We start from the raw sequence: 7,276 nt of genomic DNA, 5'->3' as shown, positions 1-7,276 counted from the left end.
ATCTTTTAAAAAAAAAGAAAATCTTAATAAAATAACAAAAAATAAAATTATAATGAGGGACGTCCATACCCCACTCCCAGCAACTGGTAGAACTAAGAGACAGAAAGTCAATGAAGATATAGAAGAACTCTAGGCCTCCTCACCAATGGGATCTAAACAATATTTATAGCACTCTCTGCCAAAGAACAATAGAATACACCTCCTTTTCAAGCCCTCATGAAATATTTTTTTTAAATTTCTATTTATTTATGATAGTCACAGAGAGAGAGAGAGAGAGGCAGAGACACAGGCAGAGGGAGAAGCAGGCTCCATGCACCGGGAGCCTGACGTGGGATTCGATCCTGGGTCTCCAGGATCACGCCCTGGGCCAAAGGCAGGCGCCAAACCGCTGTGCCACCCAGGGATCCCGAGCCCTCATGAAATATTAACCGAGATAGATCATATCCTGGGTCACAATACAAACCTCAACAAATTTAAAAGAATATAAATCATACAGACGATGTTTTCTAATTATAACAGAATCAAACTCAAAATCAACAGCAGAAAGACCAGGAAAATTTCCAAATACTTGGAAACTAAACAACAAACTTTTTTTTTAAGATTGTATTTATTTATTCATGAGAGACACACACAGAGAGAGAGAGAGAGAGAGAGAGGCAGAGACACAGGCAGACGGAGAAGCAGGCTCCCTGTGGGGAGCCTGATGTGGGACTCGATCCCAGGACCAGGATCACGCCCTGAGTTGAAGGCAGACACGCAACCACGGAACCCCCCAGTGACTAAAATAACAAACCCCATCCACCCCTAAACAACAAACTTCTAAATAATCCATGGGTCAAAGAGGAAAGTTTAAGGGCATTCAAAAATATTGAACTGAGAGGCACCTGGTGGCTCAGTCGATTGAGCGTCCGACTCTTGATTTTGGCTCAAGGTGTGATCTTGGGGTCATGGGATCGAGCCCTGCATCAGGCTTCATGCTCAGCAGGGAATCTGCTTGGGATTCTTTCTCTCCCCCTCCCTCTGCCATCTCTCTGTCTCTCTCAAATAAATAAGTAAAATCTTTAACAAAAATATGGAACTGAGAAAGGTGAAAATACAATATATCAAACTTTCTGGGACCTAACTAAAGCAATGCTAAGAGGGATATCTATAACACTAAATCTATAGCTGAGAAAAGAGCAAAATTTTCAAATCAATAACCTAGTTTTTAAAGATTTTATTTATTTATTTGACAGAGAGAGAGAGAGAGAGAAAGAGAGAGCACAAGCAGGGGGAAGGGCAGAGGGAGAAGCAGGCTCCCTGCTCCATCCCAGGACCCTGGGATCATGACCTGAGCCAAAGGCAATCACTTCACCGACTGAGCCACCCAGGTGCCCCTCAAATCAATAATCTAAGCTCCCACTTTAAGTAGCTACAGAAAAAAGAAAGTGAAATAAGCCCAAAGCAAGAAGAAGGAAGAAAATTACATGAGTAGAAATCAATGAAACTGGAAACAAAATCAAAGAAAGAAAAAGCTGGTTCTTTGAAAAGGTCAATAAAGTTGACAAACCTCAGACAAGACTGACAAAGAAGTAAAAAGAGAAACAGCAATTACTAAAATCAAGAATGAACCAGCAGGCATCACTCCAGAGCCACAGACATCAGAAGGGTATTAAGAGGCCTGTGATGGTTAATTTTATGTGTCAATGTGGCTGGGCCATGGTGCTCAGAGACTTAGTCAAACACTATTCTGGTTTTTTCTGGGAGGGTATTTTTGGATGACGGTTACATTTAAATCAGTGGACTTTGTCAGGAAATGACAGATGTTGGTGAGGATGCAGAGAAAGGGGAGCCCCATACACTGCTGGTGGGAATGCAAGCCGGTGTGGCCACTTTGGAGAACAGTGTGGAGGGTCTTCAAAAGATTGAAATAGATTTACCCTGTGACCCAGCAATTGCACAGCTGGGTGTTTACCCTAAGGATACAGATGTTGTGATCCAGAGGGACACCTACACCCCAGTGTTTATAGCAGCAATGTCCACAAGAGTCAAACTATGGAAAGAGCCCAGATGTCCATCGGCAGGTAAATGGACAAAGAAGATGTGGTCTGTATGTACAACGGACTATTACTCAGCCATCAAAACAAGAAATCTTGCCATTTGCAACAACATGGATGGAACTAGAGGGTGTTATTCTGAGTGAAACAAGTTAGTCCGAGAAAGATACCTGCCATATAATCTCACTCATGTGGAATTTAAGAAACAAAACAGAGGATCATAGGAGAAGGGGGGGAATAATACAAGATGAAACCAGAGAGGCACCTGGGTGGCTCAGTTGGTTAAGCATCTGCCCTTGGCTCAGATCATGATCCCAGAGTCCTGGGGTCGAGCCCCACATTGGGCTCCCTACTCAGCAGGGAGTCTGCTTCTCCCCTTTCTCTGCCCCTGTTCCTGTTCTCTTTCTTTCTCTCTCTCTCTCACTCTTTCTAATGAAGAAATATAATCTTTAAAAAAAGGAGACAAAATCAGTGAGGGAGACAAACCATAAGAGACTCTTTCTTAATCATAGGAAACAAACTGAGTGTTGTTGGAGGGGACGTGGGGGGGGATGGGGAAACAGGAAGATGGGCATTAAGGAGGACATGTGGGTGTTATATAAGACTGATGAATCACTAAGCTTTACCTCTGAAACTAGTAATGCATTATATGTTAATTGATTGAATTTAAATTTTAAAAAATCATAGTGAGAGAGAGAGAAAAGTAAGGGACCCTATAATTTAGTGTGAGGAATTGAATATGCACATAGGAATGGAGATGTTGAGAACACTTACAAAGTCAGTAAAAAAAAAAATATCTAGATACTTAACTTGTAACAAGTAAAGAAGTCATGCAATAAAGAAAAAAAATCAGTGGACTTTGAGTAAAGCAGATTGCCCTCTATTATGTGGGTGGGCCTCATCCAATCAGTTGGAGGCCTGAAAAGCACAAAGGCTGGCCTCCCCCAAGCAAGAGGGAATTCTCCGGCAGACTGCCTCTGACTTCATATCAGCTCTTCTTGCTTCTACCACAACTATTAGCAATCAACACAAGGAAACTGAAATTAGAAATGCAACCATTTACAATGGCTCTAAATCAGACAAAATACTAAGTGTAATCTCTAAAAACCATGTGTAGAACTCGTATGCTGAAAGTGACAAAATGCTGATGAAAGAATTCAAAGGTCTAAATAAACGTAGAGACATACCATTTGCATGGTTAGAAAACAAAACAGTAAAAATGCCAGTTCTCTCTGAATTGATACACAAGTTCACCACAATTCCTGTCAAAATTCCAACAAGATTTTTCTTAGATATGGACAAGCTTGTTCTAGACTGTATATAGAATGGTGAAGGGGGATCCCTGGGTGGCGCAGCGGTTTGGCGCCTGCCTTTGGCCCAGGGCACGATCCTGGAGACCCGGGATCGAATCCCACGTCAGACTCCTGGTACATGGAGCCTGCTTCTCCCTCTGCCTGTGTCTCTACCTCTCTCTCTCTCTCTCTCTATCTCTCTGTGTGACTATCATAAAAAAAAAAAAAAGAATGGTGAAGGAACAATTCTAGCTATAATAACTTTGAAAAGGAGAGTAAGTGGTAGGAACTGGCCTGCCGGATTTCAACACGGTATAGCTATGGGAATCAGGTCTGTGTGGTATTGGCAGAGGGAGAGACACACAGATCATAGGGAAACAGAGACCTTGGAAATAGACCCACACACACAGGCCCCACTGATTTTTTAAAAAATATTTTATTTATTCATGAGAGACACAGAGAGAGGCAGAGACACAGGCAGAGGGAGAAGCAGGCCCCATGCAGGGATCCCGATGCGGGACTCGATCCCATGACCCAGGGTCATGTCCTGGGTGGAAGGTGGCGCCAAACCTTTGAGCCACTCAGGCTGCCCAGTTGTACTGATTTTTGACAAACAAAAAGCATTTCAACGGAGGAAGATAGACTTTTCAAGACCGTACTGGAGCAACTGGATGCTCAAAGGGCAAGAAAGAGGGGAAGTAGGAGGAAGGGATGGGGAAGTAGGGGGAGAGGAGGAGGGGGAGAAGAGAGGGAGTTGACAGGGGCAGGTAAGAGGGGAAGGGGAATGTGGAAGAGGGGAAGGGGGAGGGGAGGGAAAGGAAGGAGAAGGGGAGAGAGAAGATGGAGGGTAAGAGAGGAGGGGAGGAGGGGGAAGGGGAGGGGAGGAGGGAGAAGGGGGAAGGGGAGGGGATGGGGGAGGGGAGGGAGGGGGGAGGGAAGGGAGAAGAGGAAGAGGAGGGGGAGGGGGAAGGTGAGGAGGGGGAAGGGAAGGGGAGGGGAGGGGGAGAGGGGAGGGAAAGGAGGGGGAAAGGAAAGGAGAGGAGGGGGAGAGGGGAGGGGAGGGGAGGAGGGGGAGGGCCGTGCCAGGAAGCCCTGCGAGGAGCCTGGGGGGAGCAGGGGGCGGGGAGGGCACATCCGCGGCCACAGGAAGGGGCCAAGCGCGGCAGGGATACAGAACGCGCAGCCCCGGGGTCAGGAGCCCAAACAGGCCTTCCAGGTCCACGCAAACCCCGCGGGCGGGTGGGAGGAGCCCTTCAACCGAGCGCGAGCGCGTGGGGAGGACGCGCAGGGTCGGAGCGGCGGGGGCTCGCCGTGGGGCGGGGCGGGGCCACGTGCCCACACAGCTTGGCGGCTGCTCTGAGGACCTGGGCGCAGCGGCCACGCGCCCGGGGCCGTGGGGTGGGGAGGACGTGGGCCCGCGTGGGCCGCGAGCGGAGCGGTCAGTGGGAACAGAGTGCGGAGCGGCCCTGCCGGCACCGGCACCGGCACCGGCACCGGGAGGCTCCCGCGGCCAAGAACCTGCGGAAGGAGGGCTGCCCGCCCGCCGCCCGCCGCCCGCCGCCCGCAGCCCTGCACGCGCCAAGTCGGAGCAGCAGCAGCCAACTGCGTAGGCGTCCGCGCCCTGGCTGCGACCCTCCGACTCTCCCTTTGTTCACTTATTTTTAGATATTTTATTTTTTTTATTTGACAGGTGGGGACGGGAGGGAGAGAGTGTCAAGCAGACTCTGTGCTGCGCACTGAGCCTGACGCAGGATTCGATGCCACAACCCCGAGGTCATGACCTGAGCTGAAAGCAAGAGTCGGGCACTCAATGGCCTGGCCACGCGGGCAGCCTCCCCACTGTTATTTTTTTAAAAAGGAAGAAAAAGGGGATCCCTGGGTGGCGCAGCGGTTTGGCGCCTGCCTTTGGCCCAGGGCGCGATCCTGGAGACCCGGGATCGAGTCCCACGTCCGGCTCCCTGCATGGAGCCTGCTTCTCCCTCTGCCTGGGTTTGCTGCACTTTCTGTTTCTCATTAATAAACAAATTTTAAAAATAAAATAAAATAAAATGAATCTCAAAAAGAAAAAAAAATCTCACTGCTACAAACGTTTCCTGAAGAAATAACGTGAGGGGCCCGGCAGGGCCTCTGGGCAGGCGACTTCCCCGGGAGCTAGGTGGCCACTGCGGAGACCGTCCCTGCACCCTGCGCCCCTGGGTGCACAGCGCCCTGCAGCCTGAGAGCTGCACCCGTGCTGCGGGGCCCCGGGGTCACCCGCGTGAGGCCGGCCGTGGGGTGCACGCGGCGCATTGGAGCGCAATACCTACAGTGAGGCCGTGTCTGTGTTCTGAGCCGCCAGCCTGGGTGTGAAACTGGGGCAGAGACACACAACGAGCTTGTTTCCAAGTCATCCCCCCGGGGTGGCTGACGGTTCTCCCTGGTTCTTTATTTTGCTGTTGGCCGGGTGGTTGGTGGGGGGGGGATACTATTCCTGTTATGACCAGCTTGCTGGATCAAATACGGCGTGCCCAGTTAAATTTTAAACCCAGGTAGATAATTTTTTAGTATGAAGCTGTCCGGTGCCACATTTGGGCCATATTGTTACTTTTACTTGCTAGATCTGGCAATCCTGGTTATGACAACAAACTCCAAAGCTGTTTCTGCCTGGAAAATAAAGTGGAATCTGTCGCTGCTGCCAGAGGCAGGGTCGCCGGGACAGGAAGGCCAGGGCCAGCGTGCGCCCACCTGAACCCCAGGCACCCCCTTCTCACCAAGGAGGCATCCTGGGCTCCGTCGGCTCCACCCAGCAGTGGACAGGGCTGCTCCCCCGGGGATCCTCTGCCTCCATCTGTCTTCCTCCCGAGCAGACTCTCACGCCCCTTCCTGAGGGGCCCCTCCCAGCCTGCGGGGCATCCCCCTGCCCGCCCCCCCCCATGCTGGTTCCTGCCCCAAGGCCTTGGTGCCTGATGTTTTCCGGGCGCTCCCTCCCGAGGACCGCATCCCAGTCACAGCCCCCCCCCCCCCACCCCGTGTCCCTGATGTGCTGAGGCTCCTCCTGGCAGGCTCCGCTAGAACTTGTCCCCAAGGCCGTTCTGTATCCACGGAGGTCCTCGCTGCTTGCAGCGGCCCACCTGTGGCTCCCGTCTGCCTCCATCCCTCACCAATTCCTGCACCTGTCCTGGGGCCCCGCGGTGTCTGCCACCGATGCCACAGCTCTCCCCACACACTGAGTGGTCTTGGCAGTCATCCCCAGCTCTCCTTCACCCGCAACCCCCCCCCCCCCCCCCCGTCTACACCCCAGGGAGGGCCAAACCCCAGCGACGCACCCAGGGGGTCCCCAGCCTCTTCCTGGTCCTGGCCTTCTCACCAGCAGGTGTCTCCCCTGCCGGGGCCTCCGATGGACAGGATCCGTCCACCCTCTGAGCAGAGGCGCAGGTCTGGGTGCTCCGGTGGATGCAAGTCCTCCCCACCTGCTTCACGCCACACTCCTGCTTCCCCCAGGTTGGGAAGGGAAGCCCGAGGTCTCAGCAGCAGGCCTGGGGCCGGCAGCTGGCACCAGAGGTGACTGCGCACCTACTCTGCGCCGGGCTGCCCCTGCCTGTTTCTGGCCGCATCACATGCCAGGCTGGCAGCATCCTAACGTCATCGTCCCCTCCACACCAAGATGGCACCCTGCTGGTGCAGCTCTGGGGTTCCAGGGCTGTGCAGCGGGCTTTCTGGAAGCAGAGAAGTGCAGGCCCTTAGAGCTCATCCAGCCCAAGAGTGTTAGGTCACAGGGCCCGAGTCCCCCAGACACCTCCACATGGCTCCATTAGGGGACTGGGGCTCTCTGGCCTGTAAGGGCACAGATGCCGCAAGGCTGGGACAGCACAGGGTCCCTCTTCCTGCGCGTCCTGGAGCAGCTGGAGCCTCCACTGTGGGCAGTGATCACCACAGGAGGCTAGAGCAGTCCTAGGGCAGCAGTGATGG

The sequence above is a fragment of the Vulpes lagopus genome, chromosome 5, assembly GCF_018345385.1.
Source record: "Vulpes lagopus strain Blue_001 chromosome 5, ASM1834538v1, whole genome shotgun sequence".
Lineage (NCBI taxonomy): Eukaryota > Metazoa > Chordata > Mammalia > Carnivora > Canidae > Vulpes > Vulpes lagopus.
Note: the sequence above shows the minus strand (reverse complement) of the source record.